Source organism: Camellia sinensis, chromosome 1 (genome assembly GCF_055761805.1).
Source record: "Camellia sinensis isolate YWXY chromosome 1, ASM5576180v1, whole genome shotgun sequence".
Taxonomy (NCBI): domain Eukaryota; kingdom Viridiplantae; phylum Streptophyta; class Magnoliopsida; order Ericales; family Theaceae; genus Camellia; species Camellia sinensis.
Genome location: NC_138961.1, coordinates 184,472,290 through 184,491,313, shown reverse-complemented (window position 1 = coordinate 184,491,313; position 19,024 = coordinate 184,472,290). Strand labels below are relative to the sequence as shown.

At 36.1% G+C, this 19,024-nt stretch overlaps 1 pseudogene; it reads left to right on the top strand.

Annotated features, from left to right (window-relative positions):
* Positions 1-9,253: 9,253 nt before the first annotated feature.
* Positions 9,254-10,685, top strand: LOC114319861 (shewanella-like protein phosphatase 2 pseudogene; annotated as a pseudogene).
* Positions 10,686-19,024: the final 8,339 nt, after the last annotated feature.

Sequence of the window (19,024 nt, the reverse complement as noted above, 5' to 3'; positions counted from 1 at the left end):
GTCGGCGTTGGCCAGATCACGGCTGAAGGCAGTGGTGAAGCTGCGATGGAGGTCAGTGAGCCAGTAGTGGCCTCTGGTATTCTAGAAACAGAGCTTTCTTGAAGAATAAGCTTGGTCTCTCAGTTTAGTGAGAGAAAGTGTACTGCCGAAAGGGAGTTCAGATCCTCTCCTTGCAAGACTTACGAGCATGCGTCCTTGCAACGGCTGAGATCAGCCATTGCACATCCAACGGCTGAGATTAAAAAAAAAAAAAATTCCAATTTCTATTCGTTCCCGCCCAAAACAAAACATAGAGTTGGTCTGCACTCTTCGTGGGAAAACACACACTCATTCAACACAGTCAGTGGTTCTTGTCCGAACGGCAACTGAACGGTGACCCAATACCGGCGGCGACCCAGTGTACCCAGTCTCCACGCCGTTGCAAGGACCGACGACGCCACAGGTCAGTTCCCCTTTGCCTCTGTAAATCAGAAATTAATGTATATGAAGCTTAATACTGTACTACTCTCCAGACTTACTCTCTCCAGACTGCTGCGTTTTTTCCTTATGAAGCTTAATCTTATCTGTATTTGAAGATTTTAATCTTATCTATATTTGAAGCTTGCAATCAGTTTCTGTATGTGAAGATATATATATATACAGACTGAATATTGATCAAGAAGAACCTTATAAATACAGATTTTATCTGTATTTGAAGATTTTAATCTTATGTGTATTTGAAGCTTTCAATCAGTTTCTGTATTTTAAGATTTTAATCAGTTTCAAAATCTATTTAATTAGTTTCAGTATTTGAAGATTACTTTTAATGGACAAATGTGTTAATTTATTTTGTGTTAAACCACAGATTTTGAAATCACAGATTTTACTTTTAATTCAAAATCTGTGTTAATGAAATCAATAGGGTATGTTACCACGTGGTTATGTAATCAACATTTAAAATTTGTGAGTATGCTAGTAGCAGATCCTCATCAAAATTCCTTATTTTTAATTCAACATTCAAAAATTGTGAGTATGCTAGCAGCAAATCCTCACTCATTCATTGTTATGTAATCAATAGGGTTTTTAAATATGTCCAAAATTAATTCAACATCTGCACTATCTGCACTCTATTTTATTTCTAACACAGATTTTGAAATATAATTGATCTGCACTCTATAAAGTAAATATGTTGAATTGATTTCATTGGTCTAACACAGATTTTGAAGATTACTCTATTTAATCAGTTTCACTCTATTTAATCAGTTTTAGTATTTAATCAGAGGTTTGCCAAATGATTTTGTAACATTAGTTATTTAATCAGTCATGTGAACAGATAAGGTGTTTACTGGAATGTGATGAATTTTTTATTTATGTAGCTAAGATTTTATTTATATGGGTTTTCAGTTGCATTTTCATATGGATATGGAACCTGAGAATGATTGTGCTTGGAAGCCAAAACAGGGAATGACATTCGATTCTGAACAATGTGTGTATGATTTTTATAATACATATGGAGGAAGAATGGGGTTTAGCATAAGAAGGGATTTCTGTAGGAAGAACAAGATCAATAACCAACTTATTTGTAGACTTTTGGTTTGCAACAAGGAGGGATTTCGAAAGGGTGACAAACGAGACCCATTGTCAAAAAACCCAAGAGCTGAAACTAGGACCGGTTGTGAGGCTCGACTTTATGTCAAATTAGATGAGGGTACTGGGAAATATGTTGTCACTGATTTCAAAGAAAAACACAACCATGATCTTGTATCACCCGAGTGTGCCCACATGTTGCCGTCACAAAGAAAGATATTGACTACCCAAGCAATTGAGTTAGATTTGGCGGCACAATCTGGTCTTCGTTTAGGCCAGTCTTTTGAACTCATGGGTAGGGAAGCTGGTGGAAGGTAATGTCTTGGGTTTACAAAATTAGATCAGAAAAATTATTTGAGAACCAAAAGACAACAAAGTTTAGCATATGGGGAAGTAGGCAATGTATTGCAATACTTTAAAGAAAAATCTTTGCAGAATCCTTCCTTCTTTTATGCTTTCCAGTTAGATAATGAAGAGCAAATAACGAATATGTTTTGGGCTGATGCACAAATGATCATGGATTATGCCCAATTTGGTGATGTTGTCACTTTTGATACTACTTACAAGTTAAACAAAGAACATAGACCCTTCGCGTCTTTTGTGGGATTCAACCATCATAGGGAAACAGTTATATTTGGTGCAGCCTTGTTGTATGATGAGACCGGCGAATCGTTTGTATGGTTGTTTCAAAATTTTCTAGAGACTATGTCAGGAAAGGCACCAAAAACGTTGTTCACTGATCAAGATGCTGCAATGGCTAAAGCCATACCCATCGTTATGTCGGGCACAAGTCACCGTTTGTGTACTTGGCATTTGATGCAAAATGCATTCAAACATGTTAATTGTTTGTTCCAAGATAAGGGGGTAAAGGGTGTACTAAATAAGTTCTTCTTTGACATTGAAGATGCAAATCAATGGAAGTTAGAGTGGGCGGAAATGCTTGATAAATATGATGCGCATGAAAACCATTGGTTAAAATTGACATTTGCGGTGAAAGAAAAATGGGGTTGGCCATATGTTAGATCAACATGGGCTGCGGGAATGAGTACCACACAACTTAGTGAATCTTTTAATGCTTTTTTGAAGGATTACATTCGTTCTGATTTTAACTTAAATGAATTCTTCATGCATTTCGAAAGGGTACTTTACGAGAAGCGATACAAGGAGTTAGAAGCAGGATATGCTTTGTGCCAAAGGTTGCCAAAGGTGAAAGCAACAATAAGAATGTTAATTCAAATGGGTAATGTTTACACAAAAAACATATTTGAAGAATTTCAAAATGAGTACTTTCGATCCATTGAATCGGACATAGAAGCAATTGAATATGGCGAGGCTAGTACCATTTACACAGTTGTTGATGTTGGTAACAAACATGCACGGAAAGTGAAGATGGAGAGGGATGGGTCATTGGGTTGTAATTATACAAAGTTTGAAAGGGAAGGAATCTTGTGCTATCACTCATTGAAGGTTATTAGAGACATATTGAAGATGAAAGAGGTTCCTCCACAATACATTCTAAAGAGGTGGACGAAACAAGCAAGATCCGAAACTGTGAAGGACATTAAGGGGAATGACATTCAAGTGGATGTGAAATTCCAACAAGCCTCGCGGTATAAGACATTGATGACCGCATTTAGAGCACTAGCAAGTAGAGCTGCTGAAACTGAAGAAACTTATGATTTTTGTGTTGCACACCTTGCTACATTAGGTGCAAATATTGAAGGCAAGTTAGGTGCTCTTTTTGGTGCTGGAAATGAAGTAAGTAATGATCATGACACCCAAAGCTTTGAAGTCGATTGCGAAGATGTGAATCATGTTGTGCAACCAAAAGGATTTAAGAAAAAACTGGCAACTAGTAAGGGCAAAAGGAGGGTAAAAGGTGGATTCGAAGTGGCGTTGATAGCGAACTCCAAAAAAAAATCCCGTGCTAACAGCTTCGTTTCGTCACAATCTATTGCAAGTCCAACAGTTGCACCTTCTACATTACCTGTTGGAGGAGAGATCTATGTTCGTCAAGATGTTCCTCCTCTTCAACCTCTTCCTCCCCGTCGTCATTTTCCTCCATCTTTGCCCATGGGTGGTAATTCTATTCCTCCGTCATTGATGAATCCCACATATCATGTAAGTGTTAGTACCATATATGTATTTTTTTTTATGGATATAATATGTGACTCAACCCGTAATTGCGAAGCGTAATATATGACATTGTTCTTTGCCAATTTGCAGGACATGTACGTAGTGCATAATTCAGTGCCAAATTTAATGCCGCAACGGTATCCTGCTGAACCAACATTCCAGTCACTACTTCAAGGTTCATATGGATATGACATTGGGTTTCGATATTCTCAAGAATCAAACAGTCTAATGTGGAGTCAGGTTTGTCGTTGATGTCTTTTGAATTTGTAGTTGCCTAAAAATCTGGATTTTGTGTTGCTGAAATTTGTATTTGAAGTAGCTTTTTTTTGAAATTTTTTTTTTCCAATTAAATTTTGTGTTTCTCCATTTCAGGCCATGGACAAGCACAAAGACAAGCAAACTGAAGATGAAAATGGCATGCAAAGTGAAGTGATACCATCTCAAATTGTGAAGCAAACTCATGCTGAATTGGTGCACAAATTTTGATGTTGCTCAGAAGTGATGTTGAAATTGCTGTTCAAACTCCACTCCAATGTCTGTTGAAATTGTGTTAAACATGTGTGTTCAAACTACTGTTGTATGTGTGTTGAAATTCTGATTTAGTTTAATGAGAATGCTTGTGTTAAAATTCTGATGGTATGTTCATGGCTTGTTGACTGCTGGGAATGGTATGCTAATGATAGAACCAAAATGTGCCATAACATGTGTTGCATCTCAAATTGTGAAGCAAACTATTGTGTTTTCAAATAGTAACAGATAGGTTCATTGATAACATTAATTGATAACAGATAATAACAGATAAGAGAGGTTCTGCTATGTTCTAGTCTGGTCTGGTCTGGTTTCGTCTGGTCTGGTCTGGTCTGATCTGCTTCTGTTCTGAATCTGCACTCAACAATGCTGTATTGGTTTGTGATTGTGTTTTGAAATAGTAACAGATAGGTTCATTGATAACCTTAATTGATAACAGATAATAACAGATAAGAGAGGTTCTGGTATGTTCTAGTCTGGTCTGGTCTGGTTTGGTCTGGCCTGGTTCTGGTCTAGTCTGGTCTGCATCTGCTAGTCTGGTCTGCTTCTGGTCTGCATGTGCTAGTCTGGACTGGTCTGGTCTGTTGTGGTCTGCATCTGCTGGTCTGGTCTGCATCTTCTACTCTGGTCTGGTTCTGGTCTGGTCTGGTCTGCATGTGCTAGTCTGGTCTGGTCTGGTCTGCATTTGCTACTCTGGACTGGTCTGGTCTGAATCTGCTATAGTTCAACACAACCCTTGATAGAATTCAAAATAGTATTACATAGCATAAATAATGGTTTTGTTACATAACAAAATAGTATCAGATAGCAACAATACTGTTTTGGCACTAAATAATATCAGATAGCATAAATAATGGTCTGCTTTGGTCTGCTGGGAATGGACTGCTCTGGTCTGAATCTGCACTCAACAATGCTGTATTGGTTTGTGATTGTGGTCTGTTCTGGTCTGCATCTGTTTTGGTCTGCATTTGCTACTCTGCATCTGTTCTGGTCTGCATCTGTTCTGGTCTGCATTTGCTACTCTGCATCTGTTGTGGTCTGCATCTGTTGTGGTCTGCATTTGCTACTCTACATCTATTCTGGTCTGCATCTGCTGGTCTGGTCTGCATCACTGTTCTGGTTCTGGTCTGCTTCTGGTCTGGTCTGGTCTGCATCATCTACAGATAATAACAGATAAGAGAGGTTCATGGTTTTGGTACAAGTTCATTGATAACATTCATTGATAACAGATAACAGTAATGGTTCAAATGCCATACATGGTTGGTAACAGAGCTGTCTTGGTTCCATCATTCATTGATAACAGATAACAGTAATGGTTCAAATGCCATACATGGTTGGTAACAGAGCTGTTTTGGTTCCATCATTCATTGATAACAGATAACAGTAATGGTTCAAAATGCCATACATGGTTGGTAACAGAGCTGTCTTGGTTCCATCATTCATTGATAACAGATAACATTCCATCATTCATAACAGATAATATGGTACATTCATTGATAACAGATAACATTCCATCATTGGTTCCATCATTCATAACAGATAATATGGTACATTCATTGATAACAGATAACATTCCATCATTGGTTCCATCATTCATTAATAACAGATAACATTCCATCATTCATTCATTCCAAAATATGCCATACTTCATTCAGCAGCTAATAGATAATTCATTCATTCATTCGAAAATGTACCATACTTCATTCCAAAATTCATTCCATTCATTCATTCAAAAGTTGAGGCCACAAGTTGAGGAAAATAGATAATAGATAACAAGCTAACAACTTCATGTACATACAAGCCAAAATGCTACAAACTTCCAAGTTACATCATAAAGTAGAAAATGGTAGCAAATACAATGAAGTACACCATCGCTTTGATATTCCTTTCCATCATTTGAAGCCTTCGACCATAGTTCGTTTCCATGTAATGAAGCCTCGTCCTAACATCGTTAAAGTCTTGTACTGTTATACCATCACAAGCTGTATAGGTCGTACGGATTCTGGACGTAACGTCTTCATCATCTTCATCCACGAACTTGAAGTAATTGCAATGGGGAGTGGGAGTCTTACTCTGCAATGCATGAGAATAAGTTAGTCGAAGAAGACAAATATTAATTTGACTACTAAACGAAGAAAACAGCTAGAATTACAAACTTACATATCTTGATGGGCAAACAAAGAACAAACGTCCTTCATTTCCATTCTCATTGGTTTTTACAATACGTATGGCAGCGGTTCTTCCACAATTGCACACCCTCAGTTGTAGTCTTATGTTGCTAATGTTAGAGAAAGATGCCATTTTTCAAAATCTGCATACATGACAAATATTTGAACCATGGTAGTTCCATAGAGAGAAAAGGGACATTTCAGCTTTGAAATGGTAGTTCAAAAAAAGCCATACTCCGACTTTTGAAATGGTAGTTCAAAAAAAACCATAGTTTAGGTAACCCTTTTAAAATTTGGCAATCTATATAAGACTAATCCAAAATATCTATATTTGTGATTCATTTTCAATTACTCTCTCAACACTTCCTGATTTATGCTCCTATCTTTGTGATTCACTATTTGCAAAATATCTATATTTCTATGAATAAATGAGTATTTACTTGTGATTACTTGAACACGAGAGTCTAGTGGTGGGATGCAACAAGTTGAACTTCCTATCTACTTGCATAGCACTTCAAACCAAGAGGAATTCTTTATCTTTCTTTCTTTTTATTTTATTTTATTTTTAATGTTTTTTGGGTATGCTGGTGAAGCTCCTTATCCTCTTCAATGTTGAAAAATTACATATAATTCTTTTATTTTCTTAATGTACTCTAGTTCAGTTCTCATTCTTCCTCTAAACCTATGTGTTTAGCTTTCACACAACTTTTTCTTCAAATGCATAAAAACATTAGTAATACCCATCCATCTAATGCAAAAACAGCCATAAAGCCATTATATAACTGTCCCTCTCAAACTAACCCAAGTTTGGTTGAGCATACAAAGGAGATGACATAAAAAAGCAAAAAAATTCATAAAGACTTGCTTAATATATTCCTTCACCCACTTGATAGGTAACTGAATATTACTTTCCTCCTATCTAACTGAATATTGTTACAATGTATGATTTTAAGTAATAGTTCAGCTAAACCAAAATGTGCCATACTTAGATAATTACTTCAACTATCATATTGCCATAATCAGATAATTAGTTCAACTATCATTTCATACACAGAACAAACTAATTAACACTGAAAGCAAATACTCAGATAATTAGTTCAACTATCATTTCATACACAGAACAAACTCATTAACACTGAAAGCAAAATCAAAGCCCAAATGAACACTGATTTTTATTATTCATGTCAATGTTTCAGAGATTTGAAATCAAAGCCCTAATTTCTCAATCCCAAATCAAAGCCCTATTCAGAGATTTGAAATCAAAGCCCTAATTTCTCAATCCCAAATCAAAGCCCAAATCAAAGCCCTATTTTCTGTTCGAATCCCCATTCGAATCAAAGCCAAATCAAAGCCCTATTTTCTGTTCGAATCCCTATTCGAATCAAAGCCAAATCAAACCAGTTTTTTCTGTTCGAATCTGACATCGAAGCCCCTAATTTTCAAATTTAAAAGATATTTTCTCAATCTCAATCACACAATCCTAACATCTTCAGTTCAGAGTTTCGAATACTAACCTGGTTCCTCTATGGTCTCAGAACCCACGTTCCTGGAAGTGGGTCGCCGGTGCCGCCGTCTGGGGGACTGGTCGCCGGTGAGAGTAGATTCAGTGGAGAGGGATGAGTGAGTGGGAGGAGTGCAAGGCTGAGTGAAACTGAGGAGTGAGAGTGATTCTCATATGAATGTATAATACTAACTATAGCGACGGGCGGGAACGAATAGAAATTGAATTTTTTTTTTTTTTTTTTTTAATCTCAACCGTTGGATGTGCAACGGCTGATCTCAGCCGTTGCAAGGACGCATGCTCGTAAGTCCTGCAAGGAGAGGATCTGAACTCGCCGAAAGGGGCCTTGCCAAAACAGAGAAGAAGTAAGGTTTCTTTTGTCCTTATCCCCAAAAGAAAAAATATATATAAAAGAGAAAGGGCAAAGTTTGATTCTGATCACCTACAAAAGTGCTAAGGCTAATGTTGTTTATATAGATAATGAGACTTCGCATATTCTGGAAATATGTGGATTTGAAAATTGTATAAGGTTAAGTTTGGCTAAATTAAAAAAAGTGTATTTATTTCATCTTTTTATCTTTTTTGGATCACGTTAATTAACATTTTTTCTTTACTTTTTTTACACATAATACAAAAAAAAAAATAAAAAGTACACTTATTTAGTCTTCCCAAACTTAGGCCAAGTTTGGGAAGACTAAATAAGTGCACTTTTTGACTTTTTATGAAATATGGGTTGGGTTTGGGTTGAGTTTGAAATGATGTGTTAGAGAAGTAATGTGACTTAAATAAGATGATGTGATTTAAATAGGATAGTGACTTTTTAACTTTTTAAATTTTTTAAGAGTTGTCAAACTTGACCTTAGCGTAAGTTGATTGAAAAAAAAAGTAAAGTCTAGTTTATAAAAAAAGTGGGCCTTATATATTCAAAAATAACAATGATGATGATGGGTTGTTTATTTTATTCTAGAGTGGAGAAATATTTTTCAGATGTTGAAAGAAAAAAAAAATCTTAGAAAAAAAAGACGATGACTTTCAAAAAAAAAAAAAAAAAGACATTGGCCTTGTTTGGTTTATGTTTCTCAAAAAATTAAAAATTTTTTTTTTACAAATAAGTTTTTAAAACTAATCAAACTAAACAAATTTTTCTAAAATAATTTTTCAAAATTTGTTTGGTTTACAAGTTTTTCAAATAAATCTCTCTCTCATACACATCAAATCAATCACTTTTTCCAAAACTCTCTCTCAAAATAATTTTTCAAAATATCTTTTAAAAAAAACTAAACCAAACAACTATTCATACTTTTTATCTCTAAAACTCATATCCCAAACATAAACCAAACATACCCACATTACCTGGAAAAGCCTCTCTCACCTTCTCTCCTCATTCATCGACACGTTCGTTGACTTCTCAGTCAGTGGCCTCTTCATACCTCTAAACCCTAACTCTAACCCCTCACCTTCATTACAGACCACATACTTTTCGCTGGGCCACCTCATCACCATCGGCGATATACACGGCGACCTCCAAAAATTCAAAAAAGCCCCTTGACTCGCCGGTCTCATCGACCTCTCCGACCGCTGGATCGGTGGCTCCGCCACCTTCGTCCAGGTCTATGATATCATCGATCGTGACGGCGACGAAAATCAAGATCTACTTTCTCGAGAAACTCAACCGCGAGGCTGCGAAAGTCGGTGGGAAAATCGTCACCATGAATGCAAATCACAAAATCATGAATGTCGACGGCGATTTCAGGTTCATTAGTAAGACCCTTCTCGATAAATTTAGGGTTTGGGCTGATTGGTACTGGGTTGGTAATTCAATGAAGAGTCTTTGTGATGGGTTGGGAAAACCCTAGGATTTGTATCGTGGGTTGCTTTTGGCTTTCCCTAATTTGAAACAAGAAATTAGTGATGGAGTTAGGGCTAGGGTTGCTGCATTGAGACGTGAAGGTCCGATTTGGAGTCGATTTCTAGCAAATAATTTGACTATTGTTGTTGGTGACTCTGTGTTTGTTCATGGATGGCTTTTATCAAACCATGTTGATTACGGGTTGGATCGAATTAACGAAGAGGTTATGGATTGGATTAGCATTGAAAGAGAGTGTTTCAAAGAAGTTGATTACGGGGAGGAACTCGGTTGTTTGGTTGAGGAAATTATCTCATGAATTGGCTCAACATTGCGATTGTTCGACTCTTGAACATTTTCTTGCCACCATTCCTGGTGCAAAGAGGATTGATTGATTGTAGTAGTAATTTTTGTTGATAAGGTACACTTGCTTTTGCAGTGGTGGGCAGTGGCGGAGGGAGGAGGAGGGCTAGCTGCCGCATAAGGATCTAGAGTGAAATCCTACAATGATCTGGTAGAGTGAATTGGTGAGGGTGCGACACTTATCCCATTAATAGAATGAAGGGCTAGGATCGCTTCCTCACCAAAACCACATTGTTTTGGTGATGAAAACCCAAAAAACAAAAAGAAAAAAGAATAAGAAGAAAGAGAAGAGCAGCAACAACATGAACCTAAGTGAAACCGCCGGCCATCTATCAAAAAAGAAAGTCCTATTTCTACCCCTTCAAAGTAATGAATCAATATATATATATATATATATTATAATCATATGAAAACAATAAATTTAATTTTTATACTGAAAATTGATGATAATTTATGATGATACAATACCCAATAAGAAATCCAAATAGCTTGAATGAAGTGATTAACAGAGAGAGAGAGATTACCAGAAAGAAACCCAAATAGCCTGAATGAAGTGAAGAGTCTCTTGAAGCATAAATTCTTTATTATTAGTAGAAAACTTTTATTTTCTTTTTTATTTTCAATTAATTACCTCATCAAATCCTTATAAACAATAATAAATTTTAGCACTTCCAATCAACATTTTTTTCCCCGAAATATTTACAAGTTTAATAGAAATGTTTTTGAAAATAAAGATACGCAAGGAAAGGTTATGATTGAAGGTGAATTTTGGAGGGAGAAAAATAAGCTAAATCAGTGAAGAAATCCCAAGACAAAATTTCAAGCATTGAAACCTTCTGGACTTTCAAGTGCATAGAGAGACAGAGACAGGGAGAGAGAATCCTAGATCTTGCACGATGGTCCAAGAGGAGGAGCGGCTGGCAGCGACGGGAGTCGGCAAGCGGCAGGGCGTCCGAGGCAGAGTCGTCTCTCTCTTCTTCTCTCTTTTTCTATATCTACTGTGTGTATAGGTAGCTGGAGGAAATTTTGAAATCTGAATTATTTTTTTTTTTTTTCAAATTACTCATCAAAATGACGTCGTTTTGGTGAGGTTGCATCTCAGCCCTTCGAAACTAAGTGGTACACGTGTCAGCCATCCATGCATCACTGTAGGAGATCATTGTAGGATTTCACTCTAGAGAATCCTTACGCTTAGCTGCCGGCAGTAGTAGTCGGCGAAGTTGTAGAGGTGCAGAAAAGAGGGATGGGAGTTTGAATCTATAATTTGAAATTTGATGTCAAAATGTAGGCCTTGTTTGGTTTGGTTTTGGGAAAAAGATTTTGAAGAAAAATTTTAGAAATTTTGTTTGGTTTGTAATTTTTCTCAACAAATTTTCAAAATCACTTTCTCTATTTTATACATCAATCAATCACTTTTACTCTTGTCTCTCTCCTTTTCAATCACTTTTTCTCTCCCATATATCTACTAAATTACAACAAAATCATCTCAAATTTCAAAACTCCAAAATTATTTTCAAAATATACAACCAAATAAATTACAAAAATTTTTAAACTCTCTTTCCAAAATATTTTTTGAAAACTTATCTCTCAAAATCAAACCAAACCAGACCGTAATTTTTTTTTTTATTTTTATTTTTTCTGTTTAGATGTGATAGTAAGGGACAAATTGATACGATTTTAAAAATTTTAAGATAAAATTAAAATGATTTAAAGTCCGGGGATGTAGTTGATCGAAGGCAAAGTTTGGGGGTTAAATTGAAATGTTCTCAAATAATTAACTAAAAAATATGTGATTTCACTTACACCACTATTTACCTTTTACACCCTCTATCTCATTACACCACTAAAAAAAATGTAGGGGTGAATTACACTAATAGTCCCTATAGTTTGGGGCTTGTATCACTTTGATCCCTGACTTTTTAATTGTGACATATTTGACCATGAATTTTGAATCTTGTTCCGAATAAAGACAATTGAAGATATCATTAGATTTTTCAAGGGTAAAATCATCAATTTGATAAAATATAAACTAATTTGACAAAAATAAATGTCAAACAAATATTTTTGAATTTTTAAAAATTATTTCTATCCACTAAAAATAAAATTATGTAAAATTGATAAATCTTTTAGACATTTATTTATTTATTTTACTAAATTAATTTTTATTATGTGTTTGGATGATGATAATAGCCCTGTTTGGTAGAGCTGTGGGAAAGTGCTTATAACTTATGCCTAAACAACTTATAGCTTATGACTTTCAGCTTAAGCTGATTTTCAACTTATTCTTAAAGCATCTCCTGCCCCACTCAAAGAATAAGCTAATTTCTGACTTCCACAAAGCTATAAGCTATAAGCTATAAGCTAAACCAAACACATCAAAATAGCTTAAATTAAGCTGAAAGCTGAAATAAGCTGTAAATAATTTCTGCCAAACAGGCACAATGTAAAATTAATTTTTAAAAATTAATCGTGTAATTTTTATTAATTTTACATAATTTTATCATTGGTGGATAAAAATAATTTTTAAAAAATTAAAAATATTTTTTTCATATTTATTTTTGCCAAATTAGTTTATATTTTATTAAATTAACAATTTTTCCCTTAAAATTAAACGATGATATCTTCAATTATCCTTATTTGGAACAAGATTTAAAATTTAGGGTCAAATGTGTCACAATTGAAAACTCAAGGACCAAAGTGACACGAGTCCCAAACTATAGGGACTGTTAGTGTAATTTGCCCAAAATGTAATTCTCATTACACCTTCAATATATTATTAAAATTAACCCTAAATTAACTATTTCATCTGTTTACATCACTAATTTTTGTAACACGATACTAAACAATTTATATTATTCTAGTGTTATGTTGCCGAAAAAAATAGATCTCTCAAGTATTTTGTTGCTATACATTTATAGAGACACTTTTTTCCAAACAATGATTTTTTAATTTATGGTTGGCATGTTCATTAATATAATGGTAATTAACTTGAATTACTCTAGTGCCATATTACCGGATAATATTTTTTTTCCCAACATTATGTTGTCGTCCAATTAGATGATAATAAGAAATTAATTTGGGTCACTTGTGAAATGCATGTTCAATGATACATTGTTATACAAATGAGATTACTCTAGTGTCATGTTGCCAAACTACAATAGAGTTGTCTAGGCCTTCGTAGTTGTATATTGAAAAATTTACTTTTTCCTTAAAACATCCATAAAAAAATTCATAAATCAATCGTGCATCCATAAAATCATACATAAAAAATATCCATAAAATTATCCATAAAAACATCAAGTGTACGAATATCCATAAAGTATCCATAAAATCTGTCATTATTGGCATCTATCAATCAAACATGTCATCACAATTCGTCTTGGTAATTTGTAGGTAATTTTTCTCCCCTTAATAGAAATAGACATCTACATTTTTTAGAATCTGTCAACCTCAATCGTTCCCAATTGATCTTTCTGTTGTCTCTATAGTAACCACTTCTTTTACAAAGAAGTGTAAATCTTGATTTTCTACCATTGCCTCCCGCATTTGATATATTTATAACAATGACAAATCCAGTCTTCTTCCCAACGTCAGAAACTCATTTAATTAATGCTTCACGACTACGAAAAATCTAAAGATAATAAATATATTTATACATCAAATTATTAATAAAACTCAATACAAATTGTTAGGACCCTTTGTTGTCAAATTCCATGAAAAAACCAAGGTTGTAATCAACTTGTAAGTTTCCTATTTTTTAGTTTTTTGTCTTCTTGCTCGAGCGGAGAAAGTGACGCTCGAGCGGGGTTTGCACTCTCACAGCATCTCTACTATGTCTGCAAAAATACTAGATATTGTGATTCTACGCTCGAGCGTGGGATCTTCCGCTCGAGCGTGAACCCTGTATGAATCACAGAATATGAAGTCTCCGCTCGAGCAGGCATTCCCACGCTCGAGCAGACCGCGCGATCTCAGATACTATATATTCGTGTGTTGGTTAAATTTTAGGGTTACTTTTCCTAGATCTTGTTTAAGGATCTTAGGGTTTTGTTTGAGGTTTTCATCTGAGGTTTTTGTTGAGTTTTCCTTAATATACTTGAGAGGTTATCTAAGATACATACATCAAGGAGTTTGGTTCTTCATAATTAAGAGAGTTCTTCTTCGGTGGATTCCGAAGATCCAAACGTGGAGTTTCAAAGGAGTTTGATTCTGCACGTAGTCGTTTATTCGACAAGTGAAGTTGTGGATTCAACTTCAGATTAATCAGTTCTGAGACGAAGGCCTGGTGAAAGAGTTACAGAAGGTTTGAAGACAAATTGGATGAGTTGGGTAATTTGTTTTTTATTTTTGTAATCTTTCTTTCTTCAGTGGGGGATTGATTAGTGGCGTTTCGCCCGTGGTTTTTTATTACAACTGAAGGTTCTTCAATTGTGGTTTTTCCACGTAAAAATCGTTTGTGTCGATTTATTGTTTATTTCGAAAACAACAATCTAAATCACTTTCATAAGTGCTTGATGATTTGGATTGTGTGTTTTGAATGATTGGGAATTAAAATACTTTAATCTTGATCTATTCACGAATCACTTAGGATTTTCAATTAGTATCAGAGCAGGTCACTCTTTGTTTTTATCAAAACTATAGGAGTGTGATTTTGTGTGATTAAGTGATATAGATTCAATTTGTGAAGGTAACTCAACCCATAGACCTCCTTTACTCGATGGTACAAACTATTCTTATTGGAAGGCTCGTATGAGAGCGTTTTTAAAATCCATCGATGAGAAAGTTTGGCACTGCCTGATCTATGGGTGGAGTGAACCTATTGTCACCATTGATGGTATTGATATTCCTAAACCCCTTGATAAATGGGACACAACCGATTACCAAAACTCGAGTTGGAACAGTAAGGCTCTCAATTCCCTTTTCTGCTCCGTCACACTTGAAGAGTTTCGTTGCATTTGCACGTGTGAGGTAGCAAAAGAGGCTTGGGACATTCTTGAAACAATTCACGAAGGTACTACTTCTGTCAAAGGGTCAAAACTTCAACGTCTGACATCTGCCTTTGAAACCCTTTTTATGCGAGATGATGAGACGTTTGATGATTTCTATGCAAAACTTAGTGACATCGTGAATTCCTGTTTCACACTCGGTGAAAAAGTCCCTGAAGCTAAAGTTGTTGAAAAAATTTTGAGGTCTTTACCCAAGAGGTTCCAATAAAAAATGACAGCCATTGAGGAGGCTCAGAATGTTGATACCCTCAAGCTTGATCAGTTGGTTGGAAACTTGCAGACTTATGAAGCCCACCAGATTTCTAAGAAAAAACAAAAAGATAGTGTGGCTTTCACTAGTGCTCATGAGACTGCAAGAACTCCGGAGACTAAGTTTGATTTAGAGTCTGAGATAGCGTCTATGTTTACTAAACAGTTTTAAAAAATTTGAAGAAAAAGAAGCCTAATTTCAGAGACCTTAATTCAAAAGACAAGAGTAATGAAAAACCCAAACTTTTCCACCAAAACTTGCTCCAAAACCTGAAAAGAAGATTGTAAAGGGGCAAGGGTTCAAGTTCTATGAATGTCAAAGGTTTGGCCATATTGCCCTTGAATGTCCTTCGAAAAAGAATCGAAAAAAAGAATTGAAAAAAAGTCTACACTGTGACTTGGGATGATGAAAGTGGGTCGAAGCAAGAACCCGAAGAACCTGAATCCGGCGAAGACGATGATAGTGCTTTCATGGCATTTTGATCCACTTTCACTCAACCTCTTCCAAAGCCAGCGGAATTAGCTCGTGGTCAAAACCTCCATCATGCTCCCACCATTGATGGGAGTAACTACTTGTACTGGAAGATCAGAATGAGGGTGTTTCTAAGAGCTTTTTTGACCCAGAAGGCTGACAAACCATTGAAGAAGATACAGAAAGTGCTGACAATCTGAGCTATCAGAGAGCCCTGATCACTATTCATGGAGCAATTTCTGATGAAGAACAGCAACGGGTTGTTCACTGCACGAAGGCTAAAGATGCATGGGAAATTCTGAGCCAATTCATGAAAGAGCAGATTCACCTTCACCACTATCTAGTAACTTTCCTACCTTAGTTGCTAGATTGGATGAGATCAAGGAGAATGAAGAGCAAAAAGAGGATGATGAAACATCAGAAGACAATGATGAGATTAATGGTGATGAACTACAACATGCTTACGAAAATCTTTACGAGGAATCTCTGAATTTGTCCAAAATCAAAGACAAACTCTCTCTCATGCTCAAAGCATGTGAAAGAGAGAATGTCAAGCTAAAAGGAGAACTTGTAGTAGCAAAGCAGAATGTCATCAAGATCTCAAGTGACAGGCAAGACCTATATGGAAAACTCCTATCTTGTGAAACTGAAAGGAATGAACTTCTAAAAGTGTATTCCACATTTGAAAAGAAGCTTGAAAGCTTTGAGATGTCACAAGCTACATTGGAGGAAGTAGTTTGTGAGAAAGATGAAGAACTACGAATTGCTAGAGCCACAATTGCCATGTGGAACAAAGGTTCCAAATCATTAGAAGACATCCTCAGGTCTCAACAAATGGGTTGTGACAAAAGTGGGCTAGGCTATGGTGCGACAGCTCACAAGGAACAGGCCTCTACTTCACATGACCTGAAGACTCAAGCAAAGGGAAAGTTGAAGGTAGATCAAGGTGACCCCTCTCTTCATCTAACTAAAGGGGGTAAGATCAACAAAAGGGAGGTAAAACCTGTTTTTATCTGTCATCAGTGCGGTAGGTATGGCCACATTTGTCCTTATTGCTTTGAACTGTTTGGTAAGGTGTCTCAAAAGGGTAGAAATTCGAATACTTTTTGGGTTAGGAGACAACCTTACATGTCTAGGCGGAATACCAAGATTCATCAGGGTGTTCACAACGCCAAGACATTTACCAAGACCAAAAAGATTTGGATGAGAAAAGATGATTTAACTTGTTTACTTGTTCACACTGCTCTAAAAGCACGTGACTCACACATGTGGTATCTTGATAGTGGGTGCTCTCGTCACATGTCTGGTAACAAATCCTACTTCACCTCCCTTGAAAAATATGAAGGAGGAATTGTTACCTTTGGAGATGGCGGCACTTCTAGAGTCATTGGTAAGGGTTCTATAAGTGTTGCTGGTCTTCCCAAGCTGGAAAATGCTTTATTTGTTGATGGTCTTAAAGCAAATCTTTTAAGCATTAGTCAAATGTGCGATTCCCACCATGAAGTATTGTTTTCAAAAAATATATGTGAAATTTTATATAAAAAGGGAAATACTGTCTTGCACGGGGTTCGCACATCTGATAACTGCTATGAGATTGTTACTACTAATGATCTCACTTGTCACTCTGCCATCATAAGTGACATTGATTTGTGGCATCAAAGATTAGGTCACATGAATTTCAAAGATCTAATTAAGATAGCCAACAAAGAGCTTGTGAGAGGAGTACCTAAATTGGGTAAGAATCTGAACCATGTGTGTGGACCATGTCAACTTGGAAAGCAAACCCGAGCCCCTCATAAAAAGGTGAACAACTTTATAACCAAACGTCCTCTTGAATTGGTTCACATGGACTTAATGGGACCTACTCGCACTGAAAGCATCGGAGGTAAAAGATACATTTTTTTAATTGTTGATGATTTTACTCGTTTTTCGTGGGTAAATTTTTTAAGGGAAAAATCTGATACGTTTGATGCTTTCCAGGCCTTAGTTTTTAAAATCCAAAATGAACAGGGTGTTTCCATTGCGCGTATCATAAGAATCCGAATTGATCATGGTCGTGAGTTTGAAAATAGTTCGTTTTCGAATTTTTGTGATATGCATGGAATTAAGCATGAATTTTCTGCACCTATCACTCCACAACAAAATGGAGTTATTGAGAGAAAGAATAGGGTTGTTCAAGAGATGGCTAAGGTCATACTCCTTAATAAGAAACTTCCTCCAAAGTTTTGGGCTGAAGCCCTAAATACTGTTGTTTATGTCATAAATCGCGTGTATTTAAGGCCCGACACTTTAAAAACTCCATATGAATTGTGGAAGGGATTGAAACCTAATGTAAAATACTTCAAAACTTTTGGGAGTAAGTGTTACATCTTCAAAGATAGAGAGCCTTTGAGCAAATTTGACTCCCGAAGTGATGAAGGTATTTTTCTAGGGTATTCAACCACCAGTAGGGCTTTTCGAGTCTATAACCTGCGAACTTTTTGCTTAATGGAATCAATCAATGTGGTTATAGATGACACAGGTTCACCTACTCCAGCAACAAATGAGGATGACAATGGTGAGTCTCCAATCTTGGATACTGAACCACAAAGTCAAAGAGAAGCTGAGGTCCAAGCACAAGAAGTTGAGACAGCACCATCCTCACAGGTAAGTCAAAGTCCAAAGAGTGCATAAAGAGACATCACTCCTGACGCTTCTGTCACCGCAAGTCCTGAGTTCAAACCATCAGCAAGGATGAAACTGAATCATCCAGCTCAACAGGTGATTGGAAGTGTATCGGATCAAATGAAAACCCAAAGACAGATTCGAGATGAGGTATCACATATGTGTTATGTTTCATTAATTAAACCTAAGAATTTTAAAGAGGCCTTGCTAGATGATAGTTGGGTCAATGTTATGCATGAAGAATTAGGTAAATTTGAACGTAACAATGTTTGGACTCTAGTTCCCAGACCTAGAGACATGAATGTGATAGGTACCAAGTGGATCTTTAAAAATAAATCTGATGAGAATGGTACGGTGGTTAGGAATAAAGCCAGGTTGGTTGCTCAAGGCTACACACAAGTAGAGGGTGTTGACTACGATGAGACGTTTGCTCCAGTTGCACGTCTTGAATCTATTCGTATTTTACTTGGTGTTGCATGTTTTCTTGGTTTCAAATTGTTTCAAATGGATGTGAAAAGTGCCTTT